The 15358-nt window shown below is 41.2% G+C and overlaps 1 pseudogene; it reads right to left on the reverse strand.

Annotated features, from left to right (window-relative positions):
* Positions 1–15358, reverse strand: part of LOC119165681 (uncharacterized) — a 108271-nt pseudogene that overhangs the window by 89238 nt on the left and 3675 nt on the right.

Below are 15358 nucleotides of genomic sequence, written 5' to 3' on the forward strand. Positions count from 1 at the left end.
ACATCACCTTCAACCAAGTATTTAAGAAGCCAGCACATCTTGAACCAATTCAGAGGTCAAGGCAACAGTGCTTCTGTACAAGCACTGAATCGCTTTCCTTTTGCAATGTAGGGGCATACAAACATTTCTTTATACGCAAAAAAGTAACAATGCCTGGTTATTGCTAGTTCCATGTCCACGGGTGTTAAGTGAAGTGTCTTGTGAATGCTTTTTTATGCCCTTTTTACTGTTATGCTCCGGTGACGTTGAGAGCGACCCCTTGTCCCCTATTAAGTGTTTGGACACGCTCGGTGACACAGCATCTTTACCCTCCGATCCCGCTAAACAGATGAAAGTCATTTTTCAAATGCTTAAGGATGTTCACACCCGTTCACTGAAAAGTTCAAGAGTGCAGACTGAATTAGTGGCCGATGTCAAAACAATTAAACCCGGGCATAAATCTATTGAATCTAAAATCACTGCTATTCAGAATCACCTCGAGGTACTGGAGGAAATTTATAAAAACGCCAGGTCTGCACGGTAGGCGCAGTCACAGCGAAAGCTAGAAGAGCAACTTTTCAGAGCCTTTTCAAGACACTCATTGGGGAACTACTGCAAGCACACTTGCTTGGTACGCACTAAGGGCATTAATAATAAACTTTTGGGTAGTAGGCCGGCATTCGGTATATTTTTCGTCATTCTTCTGAGAAGCGCAGTATCCGCTAAACTATTGCCAGAAATTTCGTGCCAATTGTACATGCAGTGGTTGATTACGATGAGGAATTATGGCTGAAGAGGGTATGCGCCACAGTTAATAGGGAAACAAGAACAAGCTTTCGTAATAAGTTGGAGCATTGGTCGGCCCACTTGTTACGCTAATCGCATTGTGCAATGACTGGTTCTTTCGCTGTTGTAAAACACTTTATAAGTCGTATTAACGTGATTGCTTTACTGACATCAAGCCTGCCTAAGACAAGTTTGTCAAGTCACAAGCACCGGAGTAGCTCAGTGATAGAATGCTGGGCTAGCACCCAGCGGACCCGGGTTCAAGCCCCACTGTGCTATTGGTGCTAGGTCATGCCTGCCTAAGAAAAGTTTGACAACAAGTTACAAGCACCGGCGTAACTCAGTGGTAGAATATTGGGCTGGCACCCAGCAGACCCGGGTTCAAGCCCCACTGTGTCATTGGTGCAAGGATTTTTTTCTGATTTCGCCCAACGTGGTTACGGAACTGGCGACGGACAACATGCAACTGTGCGTGACCTGAGTTGTGATCTTATAACAGCTTTCGCTGTTAAAGCTGGAAGAAGTTAGCCAGGCAGTTCTCAGTATCCATACTCAGATGAACTTTCCGCACAGGTCTCCCCAATGCAAACACGCGTACAGGATCACGATGACAGACTAAGACGCAACAACTTAATATGGTATTCCGGATAAGGAGGAAACCCGGCAAAAGACAAAAGAAAAAGTTCTTTCCCCTCTCATCTGCCACCTTTCTTCTCCCCTTATTTCTGATGCTATTAAATGTGCACATCGTCTGGGTGCCTTCCGCCAGGACAAGTGTGGACCAGTCATTGTTGAATTGCTATCCTATAAAACAAAAAATGCATTACTTGCGACAAGTATAAATCTGAAGAAAGATAACATTACTGTCACAGAGAATTTCTCACCTGTTACACATGCAGCCCAAAAAAGACACAACTTGATTTTCCCAATAGTCAACCACGGTCCCCCAAACATAAATTGAGGTACAACAAGCTAAATTTAAACCAGAAATGCTACATGTATGATCCAAATACCGACGCAGTCATCCAGACTCACCAGCGTAATACACCAACACATTCCCCTTCTGCGACTTTCAGGGCATAGAATTGTGCCAGGGGCAGTGGTGATGCGCCTCAAGCTTCTGTATCATTCCTTTTTATCAATATCAGAAGCGTTCTTAATAAGTACCACTCCCTATCATCAGCTATCGACTCGTGTTCCGCTAAAATTGTCCCATTGACAGAAACTTGGCAAACGCGCATGTACGCGACATTGAAATATTTCTAAATGCTGATCGCGTCTCTTTTTCCCTCTGTGACCCCAGCACACAGAAAGGCGGTGGCGTACTTTTGGGTATTTCCAACCATATCCCATCATCTCTTCACATTCAAACTAATCTAGAAATGGTATGGGCTGTGATAACGCCTAGCCACCAGAATGTAGTTATTGGAGTGTGTTATCACCCATCGTCATGTGCATTCAGTGGTGACCTTCAAGATGCTACAAACATTTTTACTACACCTTTTTCCACATCTCCGCTGCTGTTCTTAGATGGCTTCAATTTTCCTAACATAGATTGGAATTCCCATTCTGCTTAAATTTTTCCACTCTCGTCGCGAGCTCGTGATTTCTTAAATGTCTGCTCGGTATCCTCATTACAGCAAATGAGTACACAACCAACAAGAATAGCTGCACATGTTTCAAACACACTACACTTAATACTTACAAACAGTTTGAATATCATTTCGCCCATAACTTCCCTTCCAGGCCTTAGCGTTCTTTTGCTCCTATATTTTGACATTAAATAATTTGCCCCTCCGAGAACAAACAAAAAGAAAAAAAATGATATGCAACTATAACAGGGGTAACTTTGATGCCATCAACCAAGAATTCGCTAAGTTCACCGATCATTTTCTTGATGCTTTTGGCGATAAGAGTGTCGATAAGTGTGAAAAATTGGTAAGGTTATTCCAATTTACAAATCTGCCAGCAAAAGATCTCCTCTTAACTATCGCACCATTTCTTTAACTAGCACATTATATTCACCAACCTTGTCATTTTTATTGAATAAAACTGGTTCTTCTCTTCAGTACAACATGAATTTAGAAAACATTATTCATGTGGAACTCAGCTCACATCATTTACTCATGCTCTACATCAAGTTCTCTACCGATCGTCAATCATCGATTGCATATATTTAGATTGTTGTAAGGCATCTGACAAGTATGTCATAAATTACTGCTGCTTCAACTAAACAATCTCAATATTCATAATAATTTACTGAAATAGATTGAATGTTTCCTGCTAAACCACTCACAATTTTTTTTCCTTTAATGGCTCTAACTCCACATTTACAAATGTTTATTCAGGCGTTCCTCAAGGCACAGTCCTTGGGCCTTTATTAGTTTGAATCTATATTTATGACCTTTCTTCTGTTGTAAGCTCTAACATTTTTCTATTCCCAGATGACTGTGTCATTTTCAGAGAAATAATGAATACTAACGATTCTCCCTAACTTCATACTAATCTTGGTACAGTTGCTCATTGATGCAACAAATAATTAATGCAGCTAAATAGTAATAAGTGTAAAGTCACGCACGTTTCTAGAAAATCTTCCTGCCCACCACTTTACTACATTGATAACATTAATTTAGAATCACTGACTTCATATAAGTACCTCGGCGTGTACATCACAGTAAACCTCAACTGGTCTACTGACATTGTGCACTTAATTAACAAAACCAACCGCATGTTAGGTTACCGTCATCTAAATTTTTATCATAATCCTCCTTCCTTGACACTCCTACTCTACGAAACACTGATTCGATCGAAACTGGAGTATGCTCCACCGGTCTGGGATCCCACCCAAGCTTATCTACTTTCTACTCTCGAAATGGTTCAGAATAACTTCGCACGTTTTATTCACTCTATTTACAGCTGCACTGCCAGTATAATTTCTATGAAATCAGACGTTTCCCTCCCGTCATTATCGCCGCGCAGGAAAGTGTCACGCATTCCCTTGTTCCATAAAAATGTATCATCACCCTGCACTACGTGATCGCCTCATCCCTGCACCATTTTATGTATCCCATCGCACAGACCATTGTCATAAAGTCGGATTCACTTCATGTAATACTGCGCACTTTTATCATTCATTTCTGCTACGAACCTCTCATGATTGGAATGGCCTTCCCGTGGATGTTGTCAACACTTCCTATCATGAACAGTTCCGCAACTCCGTAGCTAATATTGTATACTCAGGCTTTTTCTAAACTCACTATAATTTCACATTTTGCGCTTGTTACATGTGTTTTGTTTTACTTTTTGTTTTATTATACTTCTTTTGTCCTTTTCTTTTTTGCTTTCTTTTGTGTGTCAAAGTGTTGCTAGCACTCCCCCTCTGTAATGCCTCTGGCCCTCAAGGGTATAATAAAATGAAATTAAATAACCATGTACAGCCACAGCCCGGCTTGAGAGCACCTGTACGCTCGCTTCTTATGGCCTTCGCATCAGGTGTAGTACATGCCTCTCGCTGCTGCTTCGAGGGGGGCACTGAGACACTGAGCTTCCTCCGACACTGAGCCTAATCGTTGAAGACGCACAAATGGTTTATGGTGACAAGGCTGTGCGGAAAGGAGCGCACGCAGGTGCAGTCTAGCCCGGCCATGGTACAGTGTAACATTGCAAACAAAGGGGGATGCAGAGCGATGCAAGGGTTCAGAAAGTAGGAAAAGGCAATATGAACAATATGAACAGGCAATATAGACAGGTATGGTGAAAATGAACGACGAAGTAACTTCTTTTCTCTCATAAAAGAATATCCTTGCTTGTGATAAATCTCTTCTGATGACTATTGTAAAACTAACCTAAATAATGGTGTGTGAGAGACGATAGCTAAGCAGATGATGGAGCACTACCATCTCTATGGAATGATATTTAGTTTTGTTTTAAAGTGGTTATTCTTATAAGCATAATGACAATGCCTGTTTTTGTTATTACTGGTGCTGCAACTGCTCTGCTTCTTAAGCCTGATGGAGATGTCTTACTTTATAACGAAATTTTTTAATGGGTCTCTTTATTCAAGATTAGACGTTTAAAATATAGGCAGCCGTATAATTCGAGAGCTGCTTTTTATTTTCAGTAAAATGACATACTTCACATTTTACTTGATCAGCTGCGCTGATGCAGCAGAATCTTAGGCTGAGTTCGCATAGTGAAGAAGAAGTGGTTTTCTTTACCTTGTGTTTTGAAATTATAATTTAATGCTTGTACAGATAATTGTCAAATAATAATAGGCTAGATCCCTTCTGTTCTCGGTTGTTCTCATGACAGAAGTGCTATGATGGCATAATTCCTTCATTCACAGAAAGCCAACCGACATCAAAAGATACTCAAATTCCTATCTACTGACTCAATAGTAGTATTTGACGAGTCAAAGGGGCTGTGAGCAATTTCGTAGTCGAAAAAAAAAAAAAAACATCAATGACGCTGCCCGGAATGTCGTTTTGGGCGATTTTGTCTTTGCAAAAAAGAAAAACTTGTGGTGGTGAGTCAAACCAAGGGCAATGCCCCATCTGCATTCCACATACACACCGAAAAAACGTTAACAAAAAAGTTTCTAAAAGCAGCAATGCGGCAGATGGGAGGGGTGCAGAATGGGCACTTGCCTAAAACCACACCAGCACTTTCCTCCCCCACGATACACCAGTGCTTTCCTCCTTCTCCAGTCAAGGCAACGCAGCTCCCACTCCACCTGTTTCCTCCAAGACAAAAGATTGCTGATATCTATGGCTGGGGATCAAAGAATTCTTCAGTGCTCACGCTCCATTATATGCTGAAGGCTCTGGCCACACTGATCTCCCCCACCGTTTGCCTTGTCCGCGTGAGTGAGGAACATTTGGGGGGACTTATCCTCACCTGTTGACGTCACTAGGCTCCGTCTTTATCCCCCGTGTATTTCTCCTTCGTGTGAGTCCCACTATAGCAGCGACACCTCATTATGCCACTGCGGCCTGACATAACCCCAGAATTTTTTATGTCATCATGAAGTCATTGTGACCTCACTGTGGCATCACGATATGGCACCTAATGATGGCATCATCAGATGTCATCGTCGCACGGTCTGTAATGCTGTCCATTCAACGGTGTCCTCGGATTTCTTGCATATTTCTTCACATGCACCTCGAGAGAGAAAGACACCATACTACAAACAATGAACTATAACACAAGCAGCTATCAATCCCAAAAGCAATGTTATTTGCAATGTAGCTTTGAAAGTCATTTAAATTTTGGGCAAACTGTATCTTTGCAAAGAAACTGGTTCTAACTGTGGTTAAATTTCTCATACACACTAAACTTGAACACAAGAAATTTACTGTGCATAGAATATTCACTTGAACACAGCATGACTTACACAGTGATTTGTGGAAGCCAATTCGAATGTACAGGTCGGTTTACTGTTAGAACACACAAACATGTGGCCCGCGCACGGATCACACGTTGGATGTCCTTTCAGAATCTCAGAGGCCATAATTTATAGAATGCAAGGCCACAAGTGGGTGGCAGCACCGTATCGTCTTAGTAAAGCATAGAAAACACCCGCCTTTTTGTGCATAGCGTCACATTGTCAGCGCAGCGTAATAAATGCTACTGTTTGTAGAATAACTTATGTATGCCTTTTTCTAGTAGAAACACACCAAAGAATATTGGCTTGTTGATATTGTGCCTCAGATATGCGCAATGTTTGCTTTGTGGTCGACAATGTCCACAAGTATGAACACAGAAACCAGATCAAGATTGATGGGTGTTGAGGAAGTGAACTTTAGCAGTTTCGGTTGACAGAAAGGCGAGTCGACTAATAGAGAGACCAAAATTTCTTGTTGAAGTATACCAAGGAAGCGTATTATCTTTAAATGTCTAAACGAAGGGGGGAGGGCACGGCCACAAAGTGCCTTCCCCTGGCTACACCACTGAGCAGGATCTCGTTTACGCCGTCTTCGCCATGTTGGGTTGCGAACCCATGAGATTAAAGGCAAGTGGCATACAGTCTGACATTTCACCTTTTTACAGGGTGCGCAGTGTTGCAATTCTCTTAGCTAGAAATACTATTAACTAGGTGAGAGGCCCTTTCAAGTGTTCACAGAAATCCAAGTAACCATGGATATCCGCTGGCTGTCCATTCTGAATACAAATGTCCGGCCGTATGGATATCTAACACGGATAGCCAATGAACGTACTGTGAAAATCCATGTCCTGTGTGGCTGTTCTATGGACAACTGAACTGAATGCCCGACCAGACATTAAGTTTTGAATGCTGACTGGCTTTCTATATGATGACATGCCAAGGATATGTGCATTCGCTCATCAATTATTGAAAGATTAGAATGTAATGAAAATATACATAGATAATATATTATATATAACCCCGGGTGCCAACTTTGTAAATTTCATTAAAAGACCACTATAAATTCCTTAAAAATTGGACTCCTGCATTTGATCCAAGGATGCCAAATTATTTTGCTTCCCGAGGCAAAACAATCTGGTTGATTCAATATATGTATTATATGTCATAAGAAAGAATGTACTTAGTGTTAATATTATCGCATGTGAACTAATGAAAATGTGGATCAAGCGCATCATAGCAGTCATCATATAGGCAAATTTCTATGCGTCAGCCTCGACACCTCTGAATAAGTGGTGCACCGCAGTTGCTCAGATTCCTCGAACGTACACGTCATGCTAACCGTGCCCCTCTGGATGTGTTGGAAGAAAACGCGTGCCAGTGTGCCTATTGTCCCGAAACCTGCTTGACCAGCGGCGCGCACTGCTGAGGGATGGAGCACAGAAAACGAGGGTGTTCGTGTACAGAGTTCTCAGAGTACAGCTTATCAGTCAAAAACAACTCAATGTTTCCCTTCAGTGTCCCTTTAACTCACCAAGCTCAGCAATAAAAAGAGTGTTCTCCAAACCACGCGGTAAAAAAAGACACTAAAACAAAAGACCGAAGTAAAGAAGCGTGGCTTCACAGCATTACAGATTTCCCTTAAGTTGTTTTATGGCACAGCAGTCCTGCACTGCAGTGAAACCAATATTAACTTCTTTCTTATGCATTTATAGACTGTAATGAATTCAACACCTGTACCATGTCTTATAACTCCACAAATCCTTTGAATGCAAGTCTACACGCATTATTATTTGCAAAGAACTATTCAAATAAAAACTGCTAAAAACTGGCTGAACAGAAGTGCATAGATCAACTTCAAGCACATTTTGGAACCTGTAAAAATTTGAGGGTTTTCAATGCCATCAAAATGCTACTTGAAAATAAACACTGGAAAAAGGACACCAACCAGAGTATTCAATAACAATACAAAATCACGGCATATCCTGGCAGTGAATAATGGTGTGTGGGTGAAGCAGTGAGATTGTTCAGTGTTGCCATAGCTGCCTGTGGCTTTGACCACACACACATGTAAATGAGTGCCCAGCGGTGTAGTTTTAGGGGCAAAGGTCCTCTAAGTCTAATTTTGTCATGCATCACGCATAACCGAGAGAAGAGACGAGAAAGAAGAGAAAGCAGTATCTCCCGAACAGTATAATATACAGTGATGTCTCATAGAAGTACATACAAACTGCACTTGAGTGGGAGTATTCTAGATGGCACTGTACCGCTAACTCTACGAATGGCTGCTGCACGGGCTGTGCTTAGGTATGCGGAAAACGAGTGCCTCTCTCAGTCTCCTGGATAGTCGCCATATGTGGCGGATCGTTGGCGGGGCATGAACAAAGCAGGGTGGAGGGCGCGTTGATGCTTGCACTCAGTCTCCTTGGCTCGCGTCTCGTCGGTGTTACCCGTTCACTGTATGCATTCACAAACGCGATCGGATGCATGACGCGTGCACAGACGGACGGACACACAGACGGATGGACAGAGAAACCCTTCGCTCCACTCATCATAATTCACTCCGTGGATATGCCATGATTTTTTTATTGGTGATCAATGGTAAGTTTGTTGAGTTGTGAATTTCGTTTTGCCTTCATTATTACTATTTTGTGGTACCGGGTCTAGCCAAAAGTTGACAGAGACTAGGTCTGGGCACGTTACCCTGCTGGTTCTTGGTTGTTTGCAGTCATACGAAACGCGTTGCAGAGCATATTGAAACATGATATACTGCACAAGCCAGTCATCTGTGATTATCACTGTCATCATATTCATTGTCATCAGCATCATCGGCATAGCATATACAGACTACCTCACATGTGCTGTGCCGTCAGGTCAGAAAGAGACTGTGTGCTTTGGAATGTGTTTTTCTGTGCAGGCCTTTCCAATATTTACGGCAGAATTCCTGATGATAAAGATTGGTCCATGCGACATCATAATGAAATGAGCTTTCGTTTGGCCCATTATGACACGTTTGTTAAGTGTTTTCTACCCAGCTTTGCCATGTAGCCGCTTGCCCGTTCTGCGTTGTCTGACATAACTATTTATTTATTTCCAAATACTGTTGGCCATCATGGCTGTAACAGGGTGGGTACAGTAAATGTTACCATAAAGCAAAAACATGTACCACATATTGTGATGAACATTAGAAAAAATACATTTTGATCCAGAACAAAAAAATTATTTTAAAAATGCCGTTTATAAAGACATACATATATTATGATGGTGGTATAGTATGTAATATGAAGTAACTAGTACACAATGTATTTTCAAACAATATGACAATGTACATACAACTCTATAGCAATACTCAATGTTCACGATATATTTTTAATGCATTCTTCAAAGCTTTCTAGGCTTTTCAAATTCAGTACTGGTACTGGCAACTGACTCCCCTATTTTATTGTTCGTGGAAAACAAAATAAGCGTACACATCAAGATTGCATTTTGGCCCCAAAAACACAAATTGATTCTATGATCTGACATTGCTGGAGGGCCTGGGAACAAGATAAGGTTTAGTTTCAATATTGAAGTGTCCTTTCGATAACAAAAAAAGAAATTTGTGTCAACCAACTTTTCAGCAGTAATCAACTGTGCCATCAACTGATTTCACCTTATTTTCTGCACTTTTGACTACAAAAGAGAAGATAAATAAACGTGTGTAGCAAAAAAGACGAAATCCTACTACGCTCCGTGCTTAGTATTGACAACATCCAAGCGTTTATGAAAAGAGGTGAGGTGGCGATTGTCCCTGTAGGAAAGGTATCCAGGCAAGAAACAAAACACTTCTTTGAAATTAGAGCGGTTCAAGGGCACTTTATCAAGAAGAAGGACCGTATTACGGGTGCTGTCACCAGTGTATTGCTTCACACATATCACCATTCGCATCCCTGATAGGGACAACTTGTCACTATGCAATAGAGCTTTCTCAACAAAAACTAGAATGGAGTGCAAAATGCCTGCTTGGAATCACAAACGTGTGACGTGAACTCCGGGCATGCCTTGAGCCTTTGTGACTGAAAAGCAAACATGCGAGCTGGAACAAACTTACATTAGCTGACATTGGCGTCAAACTTCGATGAGGGTCGGCTCTTGCCCAGGGCCAGTGTCCTGGAGGCTCATATCGACATCAATGTCATAGTGGGAGTCTGCATATTTTTTTTAAGACATTGCCAGTGTTATGATTGGCACCAAGGCAATAGGCATAGGCACAGTCAATGGCATCGTGCAATATTGCCTGATTGGCAACAAGGCAATAGGCACAGTCAATGCAAATCGCAAGAAACAAATAAACAAGAAACTGGTTAGTTGTCGAATGTGGAGTATAAATCAGGTACATATATAAATTACCAGTATTTGTGGCAGAAATGAGATCAAACCAACAAATCTGACCACTACATTTTAGAAATAACCGCAGTCCCATATAACTGTTGCCAAATAATCAGTAGGTAACCGAAGCACAAACCTACATGCTTACAAAAAGGGTTCAACTTAAATTTAGGACAACCATGCGAGTGATGAAAAGAAAAATGGTAGATGTAACCTTAAGAGACAAGATCAGAGCAGAGTGAGTCGGATAACAGACCGGCATCAAAGATATCATAGTTGAACTCAAGAAAAAGAAATGAACATGTGCCGGGCACGTAGGCAGGATAACAGCTGGTCATTAAGGTTAATTGACTAGATTCTGAGAGTAGGCAAGCTCTGAGAAGAAGACAGAAAATTAGGTGGGCAGATGAGATTAAAAAGTTTGCACGTATAGCGTGCGACTAGCAGAAAGCACAGGACTGGAGGCAGCAATGGTGCATCCGGCATATCGTCTCACGCATTTTTCTCTTCATGTGTAGCTATCTCGTCCTGCGGTCAACATTTCCAGGTGGAAAGCGAACCTGCTTATTCTGGTCAACGGCTTCCCATAAGCTTGTCTGGTGTTATCGGCTTCATCGCCTCGCCACAAGTCCGCCAGGTGTCGTCACTTCGTGTAACACCGCTCATAAGAAGCAGGGCCATCCCAGAGACTTCACTGGTGGCAGCGACGGTGCATCCGGCATATCGTCTCACGCATTTTTCTCTGCATGTGCAGCTATCTCGGCCTGCGGTCAACATTTCCATGTGGAAAGCGAACGTGGTTGTTCTGGTCAACGGCTTCCCATAAGCTTGTCTGGTGTTATCGGCTTCATCGGCTGGCCAAAAGTCTACCAGGAGTCGTCACTTCGTGTAACACCACTCATAAGAAGCAGGGCCATCCCCGAGACTTCCCCGGCGGCAGCGACGGTGCATCCGGCATATCGTCTCACGCACTTTTCTCTGCATGTGCAGCTATCTCGTCCTGCGGTCAACATTTCCAGGTGGAAAGCGAACCTGCTTATTCTGGTCAACGGCTTCCCATAAGCTTGACTGGTGTTATCGGCTTCATCAGCTGGCCACAATTCCGCCAGGAGTCACCACTTCGTGTAACACCATTCATAAGAAGCAGGGCTGTCCCCGAGACTTCACTGGTGGCAGCGACATGCATCCAGCATATCGTCTCACGCATCTTTCTCTGCATGTGCAGGTTAGTTTTGTGAAACTTTACGCACCTTTTTCACTTGTTTTGTCGTTGCCACCACTTCTTTTTACCTGTACCTTTGCTTGTACAGTTGTTTGGTTGTTGTTTTCCTAGCAAAATGCCATCAAATGCAGAGCTTGCCAAGCGGTTATATGCACTTGAGGCTAAATTGAAAAATGAAAGCAGCAATCTCACTGACGATATTCTCGGTAAATTTTTGGTAAACCTTCAGTCCTCTGGTCATGATGCTGTCGAACTAAAGAAACAAGTAGAAAACTTGGAATCAAGTTTGGATGTTTTAAATGACATTATTGAAGAACTGCGTGATTGAAAACTTGAAGCTTACAACAGATAACAAAAAGCTCATATCAGCAAACAAAGCGCTGTCCTTAAGGGTGGCCAAGCTCGAACAATACTCTAGAATGAGCAATGTTGAGGTGTGGGGCATTCCCTGGACCCAAGGGGAAGACTGCGTTGCACTCATGTAAACCGTTGGCGCGAAAATTGGGTGCCTGGTAACGGCGACTGATCTCGATGTTGCTCACCGAGTTTCCACTAAGTTTAAGACAAGAAAAATATCATAGCTAGGTTTTGTTCGCGACCAAAAAAAGATGAATATGTCAGTTAGGCACACAAAGCTAAGCTTCACCTAAGTGACATTGGTGTGAAAGTTTCTGTTGACAGTGCTGTCTATGTGAATAAGCACTTGACGCCACGAAACAAGGCGCTCTTCTCGAGGGCATTGGCTTTGAAAAAACAACACAAATGGCAACATCTGTGAATCAGCAACTGCCAAATCAAAGTTAGAAAAGCTGAGAAAACCGAAGTGTACCACATAGCCAAGGAATCGGACCTCGCGGTAATTAACTAATCTGATTTTGATTTGTACCTGCCTTACTCTCATCCTCCTATCATGGCTTCATAATACAGTTCGAGTGAGTTAAACAAATTTTTTAGGAATAGTAATCGTTCTGTTATTCATTTAAATGCACGCAGCCTCCGTAAACATTACGATGACTTTACTAATCATCTTTTCACCCTTTCTTTTACTTTTTCAATAATTGCTGTCTCAGAAACATGGCTTAGTGACTTTGATAAGAACTTGGATTGTTTCCCTTCGTACAAATCTGAATACGCCTACCGTCTATCCAGTAATCATGGTGGAGCTGCTATCTATATCTCGCCTGATATACCCTACAAACGCAGACACGACCTCACCGTAAATACTGAGAATTGCGAATCAGTTTGATTAGAATTCGATCCCAACTTTCTGAACATAGATACTAGAAATTTCATTTTCAGTTGCATTTACCGATCACCTTCTTCCGCTGGATCTCATTTTTGCGTTTCCTTTGAAACAATGATGCCAAAGCTATCTACAGAGAATAAAAATCCTATAATTATGGGTGATATAAACTTAAACTTACTGGATTCATCTGTGCACTCTTTTAGTTATTTATCCTGCTTTCATAGTTTTGGTTACGAATGCTTTATTAGCGTCCCTACTTGCTCTGTTCTCGGTGGTTCCAGCACTCTGATCGATCATGCATTGTCGAATCTTCTGTATCCACCTGAGGTAGGAGTTCTTGAAACAGACATTACGGACCACTTCCCCGTCTTTCTGCGCACTATGTCTGCCCACTGTTCATATTCCAAATGCTACTTGAAACTCGTTTTTGACAAAAAGTCATTCTTAGAATCCGTTTCCAATGGTGACTGGTCTTTTGTTCTTAATACTAATGACCCGCCGTTAGCTTACTCACAATTTCTGACAAAGTTGTTACCACATTATTAATCATGCTCCCAAATGTGCAAATGCAAAAAGAAAGTGGCATCTCCGCGAAACCGTTGGGTCACGGAAAATCTCCTTAAAGCGATGCGCACACATGAAAAAAAACAAAAAGACAGTCTTTCAATGTAAACTTACGTGCGCGCTATAATAGATTTTCCAACTCACTGTCTGGTCGACTTAAATAAGCTAAAGCCAAATATTACGAGGAAAAGATACTTAAATGTGGTCTTGATGTAAAGAAAAAATGGAAGATAGTGAATTCATTTTTGAATAGAAAACAAGCAACCGATAACATATCACAAATATCCCATAATGGTAATACTTATCTTACGCCACTTACGATTGCAGATGATTTTGGTTATTTTTCATTTTCTGATGTCAATCCACCTGCACAGCAATCTTTATACGCCCCCTAACACTTTTCACAATCATTCTATATGTTTTCAACTACTCCTGATGATGTTGCATCAGTAATTTGGAATTTAAAAATAGGCTGCGCTGAGCTGGACAACATTCATCCAGGACATATCAAATTAATCTGTAAACCGATATCATTTGTCATGTCTCACATCAACAACCTCATGTTTAAAACGGAAACTTTTCCGCGAGAACTCAAACGAGGTAGAATAACTCCAGTTAAAAAAAAAAGATCGCTCATTAGTATCCAATTATAGACCGATCTGTGTTTTACCTTTTTTAGCAAGGTCACTGAAAAAATAATTGAGGAACGATTGTTAAAATATATAAACAAATTTGATATACTTTCAACAGATTAATTTGGATTTAGATCAAGTTATTCTACTGAATCAGCACTTATATCTCTTATTGACCAACTAAAGAAAGCCATCGATGATGGTAAATATGCAGGTTCTTTATTCGTCGACTTTACACGGGCATTCGATACCATCGATTATGACATTCTTAAAATTAAACTAGACCGAACTGGCATAACTGGTCCTCCTTTACTGCTGCTACGGGACTACTTGCAAGACAGGTATCAAGTGGTTAGTATATGCAATGCTTATTCTAAACCTAAAATTACTAATATAGATGTACCGTAGGGGTCAATTTTGGGCCCCTTGCGACTTTTAATTTATATTAATGACCTGCCTAATTGTCTTACCTTCTTCAAGTGCATATTATGTGCTGATGACACTACAATTATTATGACATTACAATTATTGACATTACAATTATGACATTACAATTATGACATTACAATTATCGCCACTGTGCATTCCGCCCATATTCATTGATAACCATGCATTACCGGCAAGTGAAGAATGTGTTTACTTAGGGGTGAATATTGACCATCATTTAAAATTTCAAAACCATGTCACACAACTTAAAAAAAAGTTAGCTCACGGAATACGCATCCTTATCAGAGCACGTCCAATTTTTTCACGTCCACGTCCGGTCTTGCTCTCACTTTATTTCGCATTTGTGCATTCACACATCAATTACTGCATAACTTCATAGAGTAAGACGTACGCCACTCATCTGAAACCACTACAAATCATTCATAACCAGGCAATTCGATTAATCACATTTAATTCGCCCACCCACAATGCTAAGCAGTTGCTACAAGGAAATAAAATTCTCGATGCTGCCAGCCTTGTAAAATTCAATCTCGCCACTTTTCTTTTCAAAGTATATAATAAACAAATATTGTTATCAATTCATTCATCATCTTTACTAAATATTAACCCGACTCGTTTTGTGCAATAACTTCATTCTGCTCAAAGCATGAACTAATTATGGCAAATAGTCAGTTCACTTTGCGGCCATATCATTATGAAAAAAAGTGCCATTTTTAATAAAAATTCAAGAACCA

This window comes from Rhipicephalus microplus, chromosome 8 (assembly GCF_043290135.1).
Source record: "Rhipicephalus microplus isolate Deutch F79 chromosome 8, USDA_Rmic, whole genome shotgun sequence".
Taxonomy (NCBI): domain Eukaryota; kingdom Metazoa; phylum Arthropoda; class Arachnida; order Ixodida; family Ixodidae; genus Rhipicephalus; species Rhipicephalus microplus.